This window comes from Mus pahari, chromosome 9 (genome assembly GCF_900095145.1).
Source record: "Mus pahari chromosome 9, PAHARI_EIJ_v1.1, whole genome shotgun sequence".
Classification (NCBI taxonomy): domain Eukaryota; kingdom Metazoa; phylum Chordata; class Mammalia; order Rodentia; family Muridae; genus Mus; species Mus pahari.
This window is the reverse complement of record NC_034598.1, coordinates 14,540,474-14,562,495: the sequence shown is the minus strand read 5'-3', so window position 1 is coordinate 14,562,495 and position 22,022 is coordinate 14,540,474. Positions and strand designations below refer to the sequence as shown.

Here is a 22,022-nt window from a genome sequence, read left to right as displayed (position 1 = left end):
TACGTTCCCCATAGATGGTATTATTGTATTAAAATAATTATTTCTAGAATTTTTTTACATAGATTTAAGTGGTATAAAATGATAAAAATAAAGATTAAACCAACCAATGTGAAATAAACCTCTAGATTAAGTTATTGTCTGGACCTGAAGGACCCAGTTATTCGGTGGGTCCAAGGGGAACCATGCCTGAAAGAGGATGGGAGGGACAAAATGGAGGAGACCCTGTAATTTTTGTCAAGGTCTGTTTATTGGGAAAAAGGTTACAGAATATAAGCTGTGAGAAGGAGGAAGTAAAGAGGGAGAAACTTGCTCCTGCCTCTGCCCAGGGGNGGGGGTGGCTCTGCATACCTGCCCAGGAACATGGGATTTACTCTTATCTCAGGGGACATTCTTTGGTTTTTCCTGGAAGGTTTGCAGTTACTATTATCTGATCTTGGTGTTCTGTCCACTGTCATTGCAAAAGGTCAGAAGTTTCTCAAAAGAGGGGGGAGGGGAACTTTGGCTTATGGCTCAGTGTCAGTCTCTAACATCTCCCCCTCTTTTATATTGTAAGATGGAACATCTGTCTTAGGCTGCACGATGTGCCTCCACAACCAGCACCCGATATATTTGTGTTCGAGGGTAGAGTCTCTGTCTTACGCTACAGGAACTGTCTTCCATACCCCACACTCTCAAATCAGAGTGGGTCCCAGAGTCATGGACTCATGATTATCCCATCATTGAGATGCTTACAGCCTTTCATGGGTGTGCCCCTGGTATGTGGCATCATGCTATTCCCATCATTGATGTCACCATAGCTTACCAAAGCATCCAAGATTGCTTTCTGGATCTAAGGGTGAGAAATCTAAGCCTGCCAAAGGAGCCTCTGGGGGCTCAGCATATACTTCTTGATGAACCTCTCTGACCTCCAGACGATGATAGTGGACCGATACTGGTTTCCTAAAGGCAGCATCAACCTGTGATTTGACAAACTCTGTTAACTTCTTAAATGCCCAGGGTCCAAAGGAGATAAGTAAAAGAAATCATATCAGGAGTCCAAGGAGGGGAAGGAGGTAGGGCAGCACTCCATTCCAGACACTCCACATGGGATTGACGAAGAGTTCTTAACATCATTTTTCTAGGTCTTCTTGGTGTTTTCTGATTCCATCTCTGACAATCCCAGACTTGTTTGTATAGAAACAGCATTTTTCCTGTAAAACTAAGCAGATACCTCCCTTGTCTGCAGTTCGTAAATCAAGGCCTTGTCTATTTTGTAAGACCACTTCTGCCAGGGAATCCACTTGATCTTGAAGGTCTTTTACAGACTGATAAACCATATTAACGTCATTAATCAACTGTTGGGACAGCTTATTGTAAGTATCTAGAGCCGCCCCAACTCCAGCAGAGACAGTAGCAAATGCCCCAGATATCCCTAATCCAACCAAAAGGGGTTTAAACTGAACAGTTCTTTTACGTCTGGGGACAAACATCAAAACTGGGCAGAGGAACAGGCTCATTTCCTCATATAATCTCTATATCTGGCAAGAGTAAAGCTGGTGCACAGGAACCAGCCCAATTTACAGGGATAAAGGTGCAGGCCATGTTCTCACTGCATACATACACCTTTCTCCCACCCAAACAGCCTGAGGCAGAGGAGTTAACATAACTGGTGCATGAGGTAAACCTGTCTAGGCCAAGATCTGCAAAGGAATCATTCTTAAAAGAGCTATAAAGACAGGTGGATACATTAAAATTGTTTGATAAAACCTTAAAAGGTTTCCAGTAACTTCAATTATTTTGGGAGGGGACGATAGTGAACTCAATAAGCAGGAGTATTACAAAGGGCCAGGAGGCTCCCAATGCAAGGCACAGCCAACAATCACTGGCCAGGGAGGGGTTGGAAACATTTAGGGCTTTATGAGTAGCAACAAGTATATCTATGGTCTGGGGGTCTAAATTAATGCCTCTGGACTTTGGCAATAAAAGTGGGTGGTGGTGGAGGCAGGGAAGGAGGCCATCAATCTGGGCTTGAATTATCTGTTGAACTCGTTCTTCTCAAACCAGGTCCGTGGAACCACCACCATCTGAAACATGAATAGGAGCGGCCTGTGGCCAACAAGCCAGTTTATCAGGGGTGCGAGGGAACTAGCTGTAACATATCTTGAAGTATAGGAGTTGGTGTCAATTACCTGGGTGTTACAAGACCAATTGCCCCGCCCCCATACTCTGTAGCATCTTAAAGGGAACAGTCCAAAAGTAAGGCTGGCTATCTCTGAGGCATGTGGAGAAGGAAAAATAGCAGCTAGCATGCATTTGATCAACAAAGAAACAATTACTGGGGCACTGACCATCAGACCATGGAAGCAAGGGTTTGGGCTTATTTACATACTTCCAATGTTGACTTGTCCCTCCAGTAGGAGAGCTGAAATATTGTAAGAAGGCATTCTTATCTCCACAATCAACTGAGTGGGTATATTGTGATAAGGGTGTAGACTGGGTATCTCCTCCATAATCACAGGGCTGACCATACAGAGTGGTCAGGAGTGTAAGCCGATCAACAGGCAGACCAAAGCCAGCATCGACACCCTGTGGTACCAACAGTAATCCGAGGACAAGCAGCATCTGAATTTTCACCCTATGTTGTGGAGAAGACAGGAGGTTTCCTTTCCTGTAATCAAGCACAATTGGGCAATTTCTCAGGGGCCTCCCTGGGTAAATTATATACTTTGATTAGGTGATCTGGCAGCCATCGAGCGTTGTCTGCTTGTCCATCATAAACATAGGCATGTCCCTTTCCCCAAATGAGTATCGGGTCAGGGCCCTGCCATTTGTGAGTTAGTGGATCTTTCTAAAGGGCCTGGGCATAATTTTGGGTGGTGGTAGAATGCCACAGGCTATCTGCAGCAGACTTGCCTTCATCATCGACCATGAGGTAATTTAATACAAAGAGTGAATGGTTGAACAGGGTCTTGTGGGTACCAGTCAATGGATATAAAACTCCCCCGTTTGACTGTAGTTTAGAGATCATATTTTAAAGAGTTTGATGAGCTCTCTCAACAATGCCTTGATCTTGAGGATTATATGGAATGCCAGTAACGTTTTTAATGCCCAACTGTGAGCAGAACTGTCTAAAGCTGCTGCTGGTGTAGCCAGGGTCATTATCTGTATTAATGGGTTTAGGCTGAGGTAAGACTGTAAGACAAGAAATAACATGACTGATAACATGTTTAGTGGCTTCTCCAGTCTGAAGCATGGCACAAATAAAACCACTAAAGGTATCAATGGTAACATGTATATATTTAAGCTTTCCAAATAGGGCAAAATGAGTAACACCCATTTGCCATAATTCCCCAGGAACTAAACCTCGAGAGTTGACTCCCAAATGGGCTTCAGGCAAAAAGGTGAGGCAGCCTCTGCAGTTGCACACTATCTGTAGTGCTTGTTCTCTAGTAATGCCAACTTTATATCTTAAGGTGCGGGAATTAAGATGATGAAGATCATGAGCCTTCTGAGCTTGAAGCAGGGAATCAGCAGGGCTGGGGTTAATTCATTGAGCTATTACTGTAATTTGAGTTGCGTGAACTACAGACTCATTGCCCTGTGTTAAAGGACCAGGTAAACCAGAATGAGCACATATATGGAAAATAAAAAAAGGACAGGGACGCTCATGAATCAATTTTTGAAGGACTGAAAACAAGAGTGCTGCATTAGTGGATGGATATATGGGGCGGATTCCAAAAGTGAAACTGAACAAGCAATGTATGAGCTATCTGTAAACAAATTAAAGGATAGATCCAGCAATGTTTCAAAAACCTTGATAAAAACTACCAACTCGACCAGCTGAGCAGAAGAAAAAGAGGTGGGAAACTGAAAGACATTTGAATCAATGGAATATGCTGCGATGCCACTGGAATAGCTCCAGCAATGGGTGCAGTCTTGATTATTTTAGGAAACATTATGGGAGTTTTGTATAAAAATTGAATAAGCTTATCAGGAGGATAATGATTATCAATAGTGCCCTGAAAAGAAGCACAGCTAACGACCCAGTCATCATCATATTGGCTCAACCACTGAACCTGAGAGAGACCATATGAAAGAAGCAGGGTATCAGGGTCCTTTCCAAAAAGCTTGAGAGATTGTTCTCTTCCCATCCTAATTATCTGTGACACCAGCCAAGGATATGTAGAGAGAACCTTGGGAGGGGAGGCCAACAAATGAACCCAAAAGAGGGGCTCAGTTTGCCAAAAAAGTCCCGTGGGAGAGAATGGAGTAGGGAGAACAAGAAAATCTAAGGGCATATCAGGAGAGAAATAGGTAACAGTTTGACTATTAATAGCACTTTCAACTAAGGACAAAGCCTGAGCGGCTTCAGTATTAAGGCTGCACAGAGATGACAGATCTGCGTCTCCCCTAAGGATATCAAACAAGGGCTTGAGTTCTCCTGTAGTGAGTTTGAGTTATGGACGAAGCCAATTAGTATCGCCTAAAAGATGCTGGAAATTATTAAGTGTAAGAAGGGAATCTTTCCTAATTTTTATTTTTTGAGAAATAATATTATTACGGAAAAGCTCAAACCCCGGAAATAAGAATGGCGGCTGAAGTTGTACTTTATCTGGAGATATCTGAAGACCCTGATGCTGAAGAGCGGATATAAGCTTTTGGGCAACATGATGAAGTTGGCATTCATCAGCTCCAGCTAAAAGAATGTCATCTGTGTAATGGACTATGTAAATATCAGGGAAGCAAAGCCTAAAAGGATCAACAGCCTGAACAACAAATTTCTGACAAAGGGTAGGAATATTAGCCATGCCCTGGGGAAGAACCTTCCATTGGAAACAAGGTGAGGACCCTACAAAATTAACTATGGGAAGGCTAAAAGCAAAGCATGTACAATCATCTGAGTGTAAAGGAATAGAAAAGAAGCAATCCTTAAGGTCTATGACAATTTTGGAATAATTCTTGGAGATGGCAACCGGGGATGGCAGGCCAGGTTGTAAGGCCCCCATGGGGACCATAGTTGTATTGATGGCATGCAGATCTTGTAGTAGGTGTCATTTTCCTGATTTTTTCTGTATGACAAATATAGGTGTATTCCAAGGGGATGTAGAGGGTTCAATATGCCCAGCGGCCAGCTGTTCCTGCACTAACCCTAAGGTCGCCAATAATTTTAGGGAAGAGAGGGGTCATTGGTCAATCCAGTTGGGATTATCACTTTTCCAAGTTATTTTGTCTGCCTGGAGTGCAGGGGGAGCAATGGCCCTCAAGAAAAATGTTGGTATCCCAGACCAGTGCCATCATTCTTATGTGAAAAGCTTATGGGTGTAGGCATGCCTTGGCCCTCCTTTCCTAGGCCTTGCCTGGCAAAAAGCCTTAGGACAACATCTGTTGGGTTACAATTTCATTTGGACTACACATAATTACTTTCATCTGAGAGAGAATATCTCTTCCCCACAAATTAACTGGCAGGGCTTCAACAACAAAAGGCTGTACTGTGCCAGAATTCCCTTCTGAATCTTCCCACATCAAAATTTTAGAACTCTGTAAGGTATTTTTAGACTGGCCAATGCCCTGTAAATATGTAAGGGGAGGTTGAAGTGGCCAAGCTGAGGGCCAGGAATTTTTTTGCGAGAACAGTGGCATCAGCCCCCGTATCCACAATGCCCTCAAACCATCGCCCCTCTAACTTAAGGTGTAGCATAGGACGTTCTCTAGACACCATCTGGACCCAGAAAAGATCTGAGAACCCTGGCTGAGAGGCCCCCGATGCCTCCCAATAACCGGGTTCTGGGTGTTCAATGGGAGGGACAAAGCCTGTGCAATCCTCTCTCCTTGAGGGAATAAGATTGGTCCTGAGTTGGAACTAGCTAAAATCTTAATTTCTCCTGTAAAAGCATTATCCACTAGTGAGGGATGGACAGTGAGGCCCTTAAGGGTGAACAAGGCCCGACCCAAAATGAGAAAAAAACATGTTTGGGGGAGGAGGACTGAAAACCCCAGTAGGTAAAGCTTGAACACCATCCTCAGGTTTTAAAATTGTACAGGTGGAGGTACACAGGTCCAATCCCGCACTCCCTGGGGTTGCTCTGAGGAGTTGGGTGGAGCGGGAGAAAGTTGGGGCATTGTTATCTGCTGACTGGTTCCCCGAGGTCCTTATCCTGAGCCAGGAGTCCTGTGGGGAACTTATGCTGGCGCCTCTCAGACACATATCTTCCCTGTTGACTGAGTTTACCAAGAGTCCACTCAGCTGCAGGTGCTTTGGGGTCTCTCTGGTTCCACCTTGCGAGAGATTGGCACCTATCTATAAAATCAGCTTTCCAAGACAAAAACTGTCCATGAGTAACTCAAAACCATTCAGTGGCGGTGAGGTAGCCCCCTGCGGAAAGGGCCTCAAGCATGGAAACAGTAAAGGGAGCATTACGACCATAATTTTTCACTGCAGTATTAAGATCCATAAGAGTCTTAAACTTTAATTAAACTTTAATCTTTTATGCTCAGTCATTTCTTGTGGTGGGGCCTCAGGAGCTGCGGCCACAGTCTTATTATCAGCTTCACTATCCTCATCACCATTTTCTATATCCGTGGCAGGGTCCTCCTCTGAGGAGAAAGCCTCTTTGGCACTCTGGCGGATTAACACAGGGAACACCAAGGATTTTTTTGAACTAACTCTCTGGGAGGTTTTGTTAGAATGAGATTTTTGGGAGGCTTTGTTAAGGTGAGAATGCAGAGAGCTGGCTGTCCCGTGAGCCTCATGGCCACCAGAGATGGCAGGGAAAGGGGCCAGAGCCAACAATGAACCAGGGAAAAGTATTTGTCTCACACTCTCCTGAAGAGAGGAGAGCTCTGTGGAGAGATTGGCAAACTGTTTCTGTAAATTTAGGACCTCTTTAAGGTCAAAAATTTGTTCAGATAGCTGATTTTTGGCCTGTAAAAGGTAATCACCTTGTGGAGGTGGTGGAATGACCACAGGTGCACAAATTTCAGGAGCAGAGGGGTAAGGAGGGAGTCCAGAGAATGCCACTGTGTTCACAATGAGTGGCCAATCAGGGTTGCGATATCAGGCAGCCTCTTCCTCCAGCTCACTCTCCTCAGAGGGACTTAGCCTAGCCGATTGGCATGAGGCTTCTTAAAAATAGGGTAGGTAAGCTTTGATTCTTGTAATTTTGGCTCACTGGATGCAACTGCATCGGTGGGCAGTTGAGGATAGAGGGGTTGGACAGGCTTTTTGGGGCGAACAGCCAGGTCCTCTGAGGAAGACATATTAATAACAACGGAGGGGCATGGTGAGAGAGATTGTGGAAACTGTGAGTCTGCAATCTTTCCAGAGGACATAGAGGCCAAGCGAGAAATTGGTTTAAGGAAATCCTCAGCCAATGAAATAATCTTTCCTGCCTCAGCCGAGGATGACTTAATGATATCTCTAATAAGACCCCAATAAATTAAGGTCTGAGTAGGCAGTGCATCTGGCCTTTCTTTATTTAAAAGATCATTAAGATCACTTCCTATGTTTTCCTACTTAAAGGGATGAATCTCTGGTCCATCTATTATAAACCATGGACAGATTTGGGAAACAAAGATAAAATATTTTGTCAAATCTTTCTTTTTAACTCTAACTCCATTTTCTCTGAGAGAAGCTTTCAGGTCTCTGATGAAGACCACTTCCTTAGACAACTTATGGCCCATTCCTATGGGACAGAGAAATGTAATCTTACTGAGGATGACTTTCTCTCATGAGCTGTGAGAGTGCTCCTCCAAATGACTTCGTCTTTGTCGCTGCAACCTTCTCAAGAAAATGGGCTCTGTCCAGCTAGGGTCTGTACCTCGGGCTCCACGTGGGGTGCCACTTGTCCCGACCTGCAGGACCCAGTTATTCATGGTGTCCGAGGGGGACCATGCCTGAAAGAGGATGGGCGGGACAAACTGGAGGAAACCCTGCAATTTTTGTCAAGGTCTGTTTATTGGGAAAAAGGTTACAGAATATAAGCTGTGAGAAGGAGGAAGTAAAGAGGGAGAAACTTGCTCCTGCCTCTGCCCAGGGGCAGAGGTGGCTCTGAATACCTGCACAGGAACATGGGATCTACTCTTATCTCAGGGGACATTCTGTGGTTTTTCCTGGCAGGTTTGCAGTTACTATTATCTGATCTTAGGGTTCTGTCCACTGTCATTGAAAAGGTCAGAAGTTTCTCAAAAAAAAGGGGGGGGGACTTTGGCTTATGGCTCAGTGTCAGTCTCCAACAAATTATGATATTTTTCATAAAATAAATGCCAATAAATTATCCACATATATGAATGTGTGTGAGGTAGGTTAGTACATGTGGATAGATAAGAGGGTTATATGTACATAAATGTGCATCTGTATTTACCATAGTCTGCAAATGTGGAGGGAAGAAATCAATATCAATTTCTTCCAATATTTTTCTCCTCCTTATGCTTTAAATACGGTCTCTTATTAAACTTGGAATGTGATATTTTGTTAGATTGAATGGCCAGTAATCCTAATCTTCACCGTTATGCAGCAAAGTAAGGCATTCCCCATTCCTCAAGGCCGAATTTCATTAGTATACCTTATAAACTGGAAAAAATATGATCCAGAGACAAAATTAAAGAAATATTTTAAGAAGTACATGTTACATGGAAGAACTGAATTTGTGTAACACCTAAAAAATGCTAAAAAGCATCCCATCTCTGTACAGGCTCTGACTTTGGAAGGGTTTTGAATTTTCTGTCTGTTACCAACTTTAGTAAAAGTAGTTTATTTTTAATGGCGTGTAGTATGTAATGAATGTGTATGTGATTTTTATTAACTATAAGATAATAGTGCTATAGGATTAATGGTTAATGCCTAAAGAAATCTCCTTGGACCAAAACTCAGGAAGATGTAAAATGTAACTAGAGCATGCTTAGAAAGGAAAATACTCTCTAATTCAGTGATCACCAAATGTGAACCTTGGGATGGAGCTAAAACTTCAACTTGGAAAAATAAGGTGATTTAAAGTCAACTGTTAAAATATATAAGAATGGCTTCTTATATAAGTGAGCCTATTTAACCTTAAGTTCTCAGAGAAGCTAACCTACAAGTGAAGACATACTTTCTTAAGGCCACAGCCAGAAAATTGTAATGTGTTTTATTCTATATAGACAACGTAGGCATTAGAATAGTCAAACAGTAGACTTCTGGTTGAAAAGGCAGCTCAACAATCAAGAGTACTGGATTTTCCTTCAGAGGACCCAATTTCAATTTCCAGCATCAACTTAGCAGCTCACAAACATCACTACCTGAAGTTCCAGAGTATTCAATAACTATCTTCTAGCTTCAATTGGCATAAGTCATGCCTGTGGTAAACAGATATATATGTAGTAAAAAAACACCCAGGGACATAAAAAAGAAATAAACAAACAAACACGAATAACTTTTGTGGAAGATATACCTGAATGCTAAAACACTTTATTGCCATTCTCAATGTCCTACTATTCAGTAAAAAATAGTCTTCCATTTTGTATTGGAATAAATGAATGCATCCACAACAAAAATGTTGATTGATATTGTAGCTTATGATTAAAATGTTTAAGTAAAATTGATAATGAAAGTATATCAACTTAGATTATTCACTTCCTGCATTCCAAGGCATCCTGTACTCTACTCTATTGGCTATTTATGCTATAGGTTTATTTTTTTAGAAGGAGGGAGAGAGAGAGAGAGAGAGAGAGAGAGAGAGAGAGAGAGAGAGAGAGAGAGAGAGTGAGAGAGAGATTATTCTCAGAAGATGAAACATCAAGCACCTGTGCCCTAAGGTCGGACTTAATGTATTCAAGAAATAGAAATAAACAGATGTCAAATGAGGGTGATGAAGAAAATGCAGGGATGAGATGTATGAGCTAGGCAGGAGAGGTGACAGGAACATATTAAATTTTCAAGCAGTGAAATGATGTTGTAGTAAATGCTCTAAACTGTACTTCTTTTCTTGAGTTCTCTTATGTGTATGAACATTTTCAATGTAAGGGCTCTAGTAAGAGAAGATAATATGTCAGATTTAGTGATGTTCTCTTGGTAAATGTACTTTGAAAACATAATTAAAACTTCATGGGCATTCTTATTTATCTAACTTAAAAATGTCTTTATATAAAAGAACATGGAAGAGTACCAACTTGGACAGAAAATGAAACCACAGTCTGCACCTACCCGAAGACCAGTCCATCACCTTCTGCCTTCCATTTCCTCCTCTGTATTCCAGCTTCCAACTCAGTGGACACTCCACACTGTCTCAACTCAGGTTCTCAATCTCAGGGTGGCTTCAGACCCCCAGGCTTGAGGTCACGCCCCTGTGCTTTATAGGATACCACCTGAAGCTTCCACTCCCCCTACCTATGACTTCTGTGGATTCAACAGACCTCTCCACCCCTATGCTCCCTCACCACAGTGCCCTTCCCTTCTTTCTAGCACTGTGACCCAGCCCCAACGAGAGCATAATAATTAGCTACAACAACAGTAGCTTTATTGATTATATTTTTATTGTTGTGACCAAATACCTGACAGGAGGAAACTGATAGAGGAAGGGTTTATTTTGGATCATAGTTTAAATGATATCATTACATATTAATTGGAAGCATATGACAGGAGGATGATATAGCTAATCACATTAAATCTGTAGTCAGGATGAAGAGATTAATGAAGGAAGGCTCGGCTGTCTTTCTCCTTTTACTCAGCCTGAAAACCTAACCCATGAAATGTTGCCCTCACATTTAAGGTGGCTTTTCTCATTTCAACTAACCCAATCTGGAAATTCCTTCACAGACAGATGAAAAATGTTTGTTTCACAAAAGATTATATGTACTGTCAAGTAGATATTACAATTTGATGACCACAGGAGCTAAAGTTGAATGGCTACTAAATGAAAGGATTGTATGTCAGCGTCTTTTTGTTAAGGAACATAATTAATTCTCATAACTGATAGGATCAGTAGATTTTACTAATATTATGTTTAGGAAAAGAATGAATTTGTAAAAAGCACTGAGTCACCTGTCCTGGGACTATTAGGAAGCAGTGTTAGAGATAAAAATTGGACCAAAGCTGATACTAGAGAAGATTTTCAACATGGATACTGAATAACTGTGAGGTACCACCTCACACAAGAAAACTATGCAAGATGTTCATTCACTGAAAGACTTCTATGAAATTTTGAAGGAAACAAGACATTGTGAAGAGTGTACGAAATTTTAAACTTGAACACCCACTGTAATGATTTAAAGAAGGGCAAAATATGAAATTAACCAAATTCAGAGACTGAACTACACATGCATAGCCCCTTCTGATGATAATAAGCTGAACAATAACAATAAGTCAAAAATCACATGATCGAGTAACAGTTGTTAGTGACAAATTGCAGTTTTGTTTAGAGGTATGGGTTAGTTAATTGTGACCACTGCAGATACAATTTGATTGATAAGTTAATGAATAGAGCTGAACAAAGTTCTGAAAATTCTTAAGTTCTAATGCCAGGCATACTTCAGAATCTGAATATTGGTAGGCAATGTAGATAAATCAGATACATTCATGCTGGTTGTAATAAATACACAGGTTATAGCATTATAAATGTACTATAGAATTCCATCTTCCTTTTCCTTTTCCATGTAGTATATTCTTTCAAACTAAAAAGAGTTTAAGTAGCGAACCAGGTTTGTCTTGTCATGGAGAACCAAAACATTAATCCCAACACTGTAGAACTACATATAAGGGAACATATTAGTTAACTCTTGAGCTACAGAGACAAAGGGGGAAAGATATATTTGGGATCTACCCTTCATTAACTTTGGTGCATCATGGCCCAGAGGATGTGGGGAAGCAGGTCAGCCAGCACTGAGATAAGGAACAAAGAAAATACCTGCATTCTTGTGTTGTACTTCTTTTCCAATTTATCATTGTCCCCAACCCAAGGAAGGGTAAGAGTTATGTGCTAGGTTTGTATCTTGCTTCAATTAACCCTTCTGGAAATTCTTGAAAATATACCTAAGCATTTCATTATCCAATCTAGTTCCAAGTTCTGGTTAACCATGTAATAGCATGTCATAAATTCAAGACTGCATTTTTTTCCCTGGAATTTGGTCACTAGGTTTAGTAAAAGTGAATTCATAGTAGTTGTAGACCAGAGACGGTAACATGAATTACAGGCAAAGAGAAGGTTGTAATGGGTCAGGTATATGTTAGGCTGTACCAAGCAAACACTAAAATAAACCCACACTAAATGCCATGTGAAAAATCCTAGGCACTTTATTTATTATTGAAAGAATAAAGATATTAATACTCTCTGCACATATTTACACTACTCTCAGATGTTGGAACCCTGATAGTTTTGCTTTCATTTAGTACAGTATGTAGGCTAAGTAAATAGTCTTACTGGCTTTATCCTGTATTCTGTTGATAACATGATTTACATTAATTGGTTGGGGAATAAATGCATTCCCAGAATTATCTGTCCTACTCATTCATGATTCCCCTTGACAGCTGATTTCAATTCCCTAGCATACTATGAATGGCATGTAAATATTTCTAAGAGAGAAAATTGCTATCGTGGTAAAGACGAAAAAGTTCTTTGGGAAGTATTTCCACTTCATCTCCTTTCTGGGACAGAGCTTCACTGCTGTAATTTGAATGTGGCTAATAGAACTTTTATGGCATTTAGTCATGAACGTTTCTTTTTCAGAGTTATGCGTCTTATGAAGAGAGTTTTGAGAGTTTGTGACTTTAGCTGGGTTTGAGTATCACTAATAATACTGCAAATGAACTTGCATTATTCTGGTGAAATAATTTTCCTTTTATTCTACCCATCTCCTCAAATGTGCAAGAATATACCTATCTTTATTCTTTTATTGGTGGTGTGTATCTGTGTTATTTTATACTTTAGAGAGATAATATTTTCTTTATAGTATTTGAAGACTCAGATTTTAGTCTTATTACAAGTATACAAGTATTTCCTCTTTCTGAAGTTTGCGAGGACTATTTCATATTATTGTATCTCCATTTAATTTGAAAAATTTTTAATTTCTTAGTTTTTTATATAAATTATAAGCTAAGTATACATTTACTTCATTTCCATAATATGATTGAATCCTAAAATCCTAAACAGTTCTATCCAAGTAGTTTCTGCTGAATTTTAATTCATCATGTTCTCAATTCATTTAAAATATATCATTTGTGATTATTCTTTGTTTGAAATACATGTTTATTTATGTGTAACTTTCTAAGAGGGTTCTTTTGCTTTTAACTACTCAACCATATATCCTACATTTTGTTGAAATTTTCTGAAAAAAAATGGTATATCTTGGTGATTTCAGGTTTAATTGAAGAAAAGATGTAACCTGCATCTGGGGCTGCATAGTTTGATAATGCTGTTCCTAATGCATAGCATTTTAAATGAAAGTGCTCTCAGATTATTCCCAGAGAGCTCCTACTGGACCTCAGAGCCATATAGACTATCACCTTTATTTTTTGTTGCTTACCAGAACTAGATGATACAAACATTTTGCTGGAGATATCATACACTTTTTCTACAAATCTGAAACATCCAGTTAGAACTCAACTGGAATCTCCTGCTCTTCTGGAAATCTGCACAGTGCCAGAAAGTACTCCACTGTCTAAGAGGAAAAGAGACATTAATGGTCTTTCCCAGCTCTGAAAATTCATTGTACAACTCTGACTGCCATGCCCTCCAGTCGAGATTTACCCTCTAGTTAAATGGTACCAATACTTTGTTGTGGAGGTAACTAAACACTTTCCTATTTGATTTGAGGCTGGCTCCACTAGAAAGAATGTATCGCTGGATCCTGAGATTGATCAAAAGGTGTAATGAATGTGGTCAATGAATATATTGGAGATTGAGCTAGTGATCGTTTCCAGTGGACATATAGCAAAAACAGCTGATGAATATTTCTGTTTATTTCCATAGACTAATGTTACTTTCAGTTCAGTTAGTGAAACACCATTTCACAGAGAGCTACAAGGCATGCAGTATTCATGACTGGACACAGTGTTGAGAATAAGCAACTACCCACTTCTCAGGTCTAAGCATGTCATCTATATCACTGATACAAGAGCCCGAGAATATCATAGAAGAGGGAGGAAATAATTTTAAGGAACAGAAGATAGAGAGGAGATGAAATCAATGAGATGATCTTTTTTCTATATGGCATAGTTATCACAATCACAGTTCTATAAGAGTTGTATCTGCTTGGACACACAGAAAAAAGCATTTAGGTGAGGAAGATATAACTTTGGATGAGAGAAGGTCAGTGGGTATTTGAGAAGATATGAGAGGGAGATGGGGGATGTATATGATCAGAATATATTCCATACATATAAAAAGCAAACCCTTGATTTAAAAATTATCTGTTCTCTTAAGTACAATTTCCATGAACATCAGCTTAATTTTTAAAACTTTTATATGTATGTTTACATATTATAGGTAAACTAGATAATTTCATTATGAAAACCTTCTGTGATATAATAAATGGCTATTTAGTATGCTTATCAAACTTGGGGAATACATCTCTATTATAATCCTTTATCATTTGATCTTTATTCTTTTTTAAATGTTACATATTATGTGGTGATATTGTGACCATTCTAGTTATCATTAATTTTGGTGCTATATGATACTTTCTCCCACTTTGAATTCATGGTATCATTTTTTTTTTTATCAACAATGAAGTTGAGTTAGAATTAGAACTTTACATGCTTCTTTCATATATCCCACATTTCCATTGGTTCTAAATTCTCTGACTGTTTGGATTGTATGTTCTTTAAGTTTCATATCTCTCATGTTGGATGAGATCCAACTTTTAGTTTTGCTTTCTATGGTGCACACAGTGCTATGATCCTATTGGATTTTGAATTCATATAATCAGGTTACATTATGTATAATGTTTACCTCCATTTCTTCTTTCCTTTTACATGTTTCTCAGTAGTAGAAACTAGATACTTCACAATATGTATGTGCTGATTTGTAATAGATAATCTGTTATCTTACAGTGATATAAAATAAGATAATACTTTCACAGAAGGTAATATAAAATGTATTTGTTTTGAATTTTTGCATATGCACATTTCCATATGATCTTTTATTCCATCCTGTTTTTGAGATTTTTCTGTAGGTTTTCTTCCTGTTACTGAGAGCTAGTAACAAATTCTCTTTATTTTGCCTTCTAAAAATATTATTTCTTTATTCCTACTAGTGGAGCATACTTTTTCTGTTTATTGGAATCTTAAGTTGACCTTTCTTTTCTCTGTTCTTCAAAGTAGTAAGAAATTCTTCTTTGCAGTGATTCTCTGTGCAGAGTGCTTCCATATCACCAGCTTGTGCTTGATCAGTATGTACTAAGGTGAATGTATAATTTCACTTTTAAATTTTAAATTTTTTATTAGTTCCTTGAGAATTTTATGCAGCATGTTTTGATTATATTCACCTTTACTCTTCGAATGCTTCCCAAATGCACACCACTATCTTTACAAATTCATCTTCTTTCTTTTTTTACTCACTAATCTTAATTGTAGTGCCCAAATGGTTTTATGTTTCCCCTTCCACTGTCAACACATATGAAGGATGACACTTCCTGAGAAAATTTATTTGGTCTCTCTGGGGTATGAAGTAGTGTCAATACAAAGGGTTGCACCGTTGTGTCCAATTCCCCTTAATATGGGAAGATTTGATCTGGATTGGGCTTGTGCAGGTCATGGACATGATGTCCTAATCACTGTGAGCTCCTACATGCAGCTTCCTTCCTGTGTCCGGAAGTTATTATTTCCTTTGAATCATCAGAGTCACCGGCTCTGACTTTTACATGTTCCTGTCCTCTCTTCACAGTGAACTTTGAACTTTTAGAGATGGACTCATAAAATATGTGTTCCATTAGGTATGAATATTCTATAGCTTCTTATTGTTGGCACTTTGACCAGTCTGTGTTGATTATCATTTACTAGAAACAGAAGCATTTTAGATGATGGTTGAGGCATGATAGATATAATGATAGGACATTATGAATTGGTTTATTGCTGAGTCCATTTAGCATGATAGTAGTAGTAGGGACTCTCCTAGAAATGAAAATCTTTCTAACCACAGGTTCTTGGCCAGATAATAGTTACAGATAAGTATGAAACCGTAAACCTGATTAGACTTTTGTTGGTTATTCTTAGAATGTCCATACCATTATTACACCAGTGGAAATTTCAATGACAATATTAGTCATTGCTATATCTCACAAGGTTCATGGCTGTGTAAGACTGATGATTAATTTTTCTCCAAAGGTAGGGTGTATAACCTCATAAATTGGTATGGACGCTAGCTCATAGGCTTGGAAGCGTTGGCAATTCCTACATATGTGGTTCAATGTCATTAATTTTGATAACCCAAGGTAGATTTTCTAAAATTTATTCAACCAAAATATTGTTTATTTTAAAATAAAATACTATAAACTAGATAAATCACTTGAATTGGGGCCTAAGTATATCTTTCTGTAGATGCTGCCATAACTCAATTCTTGCTTTTCATCTACTTAAACTCCTGTTCTATTTTTTCCTTTTGTTAAAATATTTAAGTAACTTTTTCTCTCAAAACAACTTACTCATTTTAAGTTATTTTCATCTTTTAATAAGATACCAAAATAATTTATTTATCTTTGATATTATGTTTTATTATGTCACTATACAGCAGGATTCATCTCTATGATAATATTGATCCAATACAGTTCAGTATTGTCTATTTTAATCCTAAATACTGAAAATACCATTTCTTTTTCAGTATCTAAGCAATTGATGTATGTGGATATGTGGATATTTTGTTTCTTTTTTATTTTGCATATTATTGATTTTATGGTATCATAAAATAATATAATATAGATATTACATTAAATTATATACTCACACTAAAAGATATCTAATTCTATTTCTCTCACCTTTACTAGCTGTACCCAGTACTGTGCTAAATTGAAACTTTTATTTCATTTCACTAACATTTAGGAACCCACATCAGATTCCTTCAAGAACATGCTGCTATGACACTAAGCTGATATTCAAGCAGAGATTGCCAAGGAACTCTTTTATTGCTCCTGGTTTGTTCTAAATTCCTCTAGACTTTACAATGCCTCTGCCATACCATGCTATATTTCTATGTGTAATATTCTAGGATTATGAGTAGGCATAGAAAATCTCTCTCTCTCTCTCCTTGCTCCCATCTCAGTCTTAGGTAGTTCATGTAGAGCTGGGCTCCAAGTTTGGGTTTCCTGTACTGTATTATTGTATCCAATAAATAATTAAGTTTGCTTCCTATTCAGTGTAGTGGGGGATTTCTCAGATGGCTCTCAATAAATGATTTTCAATCTTATCTGAGCCCCATCTGTACAGTCAGAGAAACACCTTTGAAACTATTATCCCTGTTATAATTGTTTTCTAGTATAGAAAATATTATTTTACGTATATAAATAAAAACTGGATGTTACATGACTTTATACTAAGGAGGAATGTTTATTGAATTTAAATTAACCTAGAAAGTATATGTGTCATAGACATTTCTGTCTGTATTTATTGAGAAATTTCAATGAAGAGTCCCACACTTACTTTGAGGACAAATGACATTGTATAGCATTAATCTAAAAATGGAAGTCCTCAAAATGCTTTAATATTTTTGCTTCTAAAGTATAGTGAACATGAGACAGAATATCCTTCTCCAAAGGAGAACCACATCCTTTATGTAAATCTCAGCTCAATGAGATAAACAGCTAAAATGTGACCTCTGAACTACAGAAACTGAGAATTTTCTTTAATAAAAGGGTTGTCCTTTTGTAGTACTAAGTTTGTAAAGATGTTTTACACTGCAATAAATGAATAACATATAAGTACAGCTCAGACATTGGTTATTATCTTATAAATTGAGAGAAAACAAACATTGTTTTTGTTACTTCTGAAAGCCTTAATAAATATCAGAACTAAACCAACTAGTCCCAGGGATCCATTAAATATCCTGAATATCAAAGGGCTCTCTCTTATTGAAGGCCTCTTGCCTCATACATATTGTAAATATTTTGATCTTTCCTCGATTTTGCATAATACTTGATATAGCAAAAGTCTACATGAACATGAAGTCATAATGTGTAGATATACACATGTAATATGACATGGATCAGATACAGAGGGTGCACAAAATGATTAAAATTGGGTTGAAGAAAAAAGTAATAACAGAATTACAAAAACTTTTATTTGGTCATTACTAATTGAGAAATTGAAGGCAAAAAGAAGATTAAAGGCAGAAGACAAGATATGAGTGGGGATAGGGGAGAGAAATGGAATGATATAATAAAATACTACCCAGTGATTCAAAGAATGAACTAATAGCAAGTTTTTTAGAGACAATAAATTTTACTTTAATTAGCTCTCAATCAAGTTAATGGTAATAGCTATATATTAGTTTAATTGTAATGATACAATAAGCCAAAATATTTAATTCTCATTCTATGATACTATGTAAACAATACATATGTTAGATAGTAAATATATCAGTTAGCTTTATTTTTTCTTACTATCCCATGACAAATACCTCTCACATAAAAACAAACCTGAAAGAAGGAAAATTCCGTTTAGACCCATAATTTCAGGATTCTATTTCATTACAACATGGTAAGTAGGCTGATCATAGCATGGTTGTCAGGCAACAAAGGAAATTGTAAGGGTGCTCTGTTTCCTGCTTCTTCCATTTCCTCATTCTCTGCTCCAGCTCTTAGGATAGTACCTGTGAGATGCTACATATCTCTTTCCTCACTTAATTTTTCCTCTTGAATAATAATCTAATTGTTATATTTAGAGATATGCTACATATTTCTCCCATGTATTTATGAACTTATTTAATGCCACAACCATGACCACCACCACCACCACCAACATAACAACAACAGGAAAATGGTAGATATCAACCCTCATTGTTCAGTGATATCTCTCAAGATCACTGGTCTCAGTTCCCAAATAGAATGATCTAGACTTACAGAATAGATATGAAAGCAGGGCCTATCCTTCTGCTATATTCAAGAAACACATGCTAAACTAAAGGAGAGACAGTGAGGAGATGTGCAGAGGGGTAAAACTCACAGGTGAAAAAGAAATTGCAGGCATACGGACCTAAGAAGTAAGCTGGCATAGCCATTTTAATCAGAAGATATAGGGAAGGAGAACTGAAAAATGCGCCAAAAAGACAGTTTAATTCTTAAAATCTCTGCCCCAATCAAACTTAACAGCATACCAGAAAGCTCTAGACAAAAAGAAGAAATCATACTCCACAAGTGTAAATGGAAAGAAATAATCGAAATCACTGCTGAAACTTATAAGGTAGAAACAAAGGAAAGTATAAAAAGAATGGATGAAACAAAGTTGTTTCAATGAGAAAACTAATACATTCAAAAATCATGTATCTGAATTAACTAAAAAGCAGATAGAGAATATTCTACTTAACAAAATAAAAAATGAAAAGTTGTATGTAACATGAGACGCCGAGGAAGTGCAAAGAATCATAAGTATATAGTTTAGAACCTGTATTTCACCAAATTGGAAAATCTTTAAATATAGGTACAACTTACTAAAGTGAAAGACCAGATTAACAATTTACATGGACCTATAACTTCTGGTGAAACAGAAATAGAAATAAAAAGTCTCACAATTGTAAAAACTGAAGACTAGATGGTTACAGTAGAGAATTAGACCAGCTTTTTTTAAAAAATGTATTAACGTCAATACTTCTCACAAAATAGCACAAAATAGAAATAGGAGCAATGCCCTATTTTATGAAGTCAAAGTTATTGTGATATACAAACATTATAAAAACATAGATACAAATATACTCAAGAAAATACTTCCAAAGCAAATCTAAGAATAAAAAAAGAAAAAGAAAAAAAAAGCAAACAGGATACAAACACCAAAGAGATCATATACCACTGTCAAGTAGGCCTCAATGCAGAGATACAGTGATGATTCACTCAGTGTAAAATAAATAAATAAATAAATAAATAAATAAATAAATGTCATTCAACAGAGAAATGAACTGAATGAAAAAATCAACATGATTATCTCATTAGGAACAGAAAAGGACTTTGACAGAATCCCAAATGAGTTCAAATTATTCCACAAAAGAGAAACAGAAGAAGTATTGCCAAAGTCACCTTATAAGGCTACAACCATCCTGATATCTAAATCATACAAAGTGTCATCAACATAAGACAAATTTGTCTCATGAATATTGATACTAAAATAATCAATAAAATTAAAAAAACAAAGAACATCTCTACAAATTATCTATCATGATCAATCAGACTTTACCCCAAAGATTTAGGGATGTTTCAACATAAGAAAGTATATCAATGTAATCCACCCTATAAACAAACTGAAGCAGAACAAAGCAAAACAAAAAACCCCACACGATTATCTCATTATATGTTAAAACAAAACAAAACAAAGCAAAACAATAAAACAAAATAAAATCTCTTTGGCAAATCCAACAACCTTTCATTTTAAATATCTTGAAGAGATAAAGGGTACACAAACATAAAGGCCATATACAGCAAGCCAACTGGCAACATCAAATTAATTGGGTGAAATTCAAAATAGTACCAATAACATTATGGCCAAGACAAGCTTATCCACTCTTTGCATGTATTCAGCATAGTACTTAAAGATTTAACTAACGTAATAAGACAACTAAAGGAAATCAAGTGATACAGATTAGAAAATTGTCCAAGTATTGCTATTTGCAAATGCCATGACAGTAAACATAAGTGATCCCAAAATTTCTATCCAGTGCCACCTACATTGATCAACACCTTAAGCAAAGAGGGTGGGTACAAAACTGACATAAAAACCTTAATAACTCTTCTATATACAAATGATAAATGGGCTGAAAAAAAGGTCAGAAAACTAATTTCCTTCACAAGGGCCACGAATAATATGAAATGTCTTAGTGTAACTACAAGCAAGCAAGACCTGTGTAACAAGAACTTCGACTTATTGAAGAAGATTGAAAGATTTCTCATGCTCATGGAATGGTGAGATTAACATAGTAAAAATAGTTATCTTACTAACAGCAATCCACAGATTCAACAAAATTTCCATCAAAATTTCAACACAATTCTTTACAGATCTTGAAAGAACAATAGAATTGTTCTTAATTCACATGGACAAAAAACAAACAAAAAGCCAGGGAAGCTAAAAATATACTATACCATACAAAAACTTCTGGAAGTCTTACCATACATGATTTCAATCTATACTACAGACCAATAGTTAGAAAAATCATGTGGGAATGGAATAAAAACACACTGGTTAAACAATAGAATCAAATTGATGAACCTATAGTAAATTCACATACCTATTGATACTTGATTTTTGAAAAAAAAAAAAAAAAGGAAAAGCTTTGAGCAGTGGTAGTATTGTAGCCAATGAGGTTTATCTGAGGTACAGTTATTGCTAATTGAAATATAAGTCAAACTATGTAATGGACAAAAAGAAAGCCTCTTCAACAAGTGGTGCTATTCTAATGTGAGGTTTACATGTATAAGAATGCAAATAGATACATATCTATTAGCTTATACAAAGCTGAAGACCAAGTGGATCAAAGACATTAAAATAAAAGCAGATACACTAAATCTAATAGAAGAGGAAGTGGAAAATAGTCTTTATCATATTGGAACAGGTTAAAATGTCCTTAACAGAACACCAACAGCTTAGGCACTAAAATCCACAATTAGTAAATGGGACTTTATGAAACTCCAAAGCTTCTGTAAGGCAAAGGGCATCATCCAAAGGACAAAATAGCAAATTACAGAATGGAAAAAAAGATCTTCACAATCCCACATCTGACAGAGGGATAATATTCAAAATATATGAAAAACTCAAGACACCTGACATCAACAAACCAAATACCCCAATTTAAAAGTGAGGTACAGATCTAAACAGACAATTCTTAAAAGAGGAATCTCTAATAGCAAAGAAGCATGCAAAGAAATGTTCAACATCTGTAGTCTTC

At 37.3% G+C, this 22,022-nt stretch overlaps 1 non-coding gene and 1 pseudogene across 1 annotated transcript; one reads left to right on the top strand and one right to left on the bottom strand.

Moving 5' to 3' along the window:
• LOC110326740 overlaps positions 1–6,431 on the bottom strand; it is a 167,439-nt pseudogene extending 161,008 nt beyond the window's left edge.
• A 14,975-nt stretch (positions 6,432–21,406) lies between these two features.
• LOC115064759 lies at positions 21,407–21,541 on the top strand. The gene has a single exon (XR_003844579.1). It is a non-coding gene; the product is annotated as a U4 spliceosomal RNA (small nuclear RNA).
• Positions 21,542–22,022: the final 481 nt, after the last annotated feature.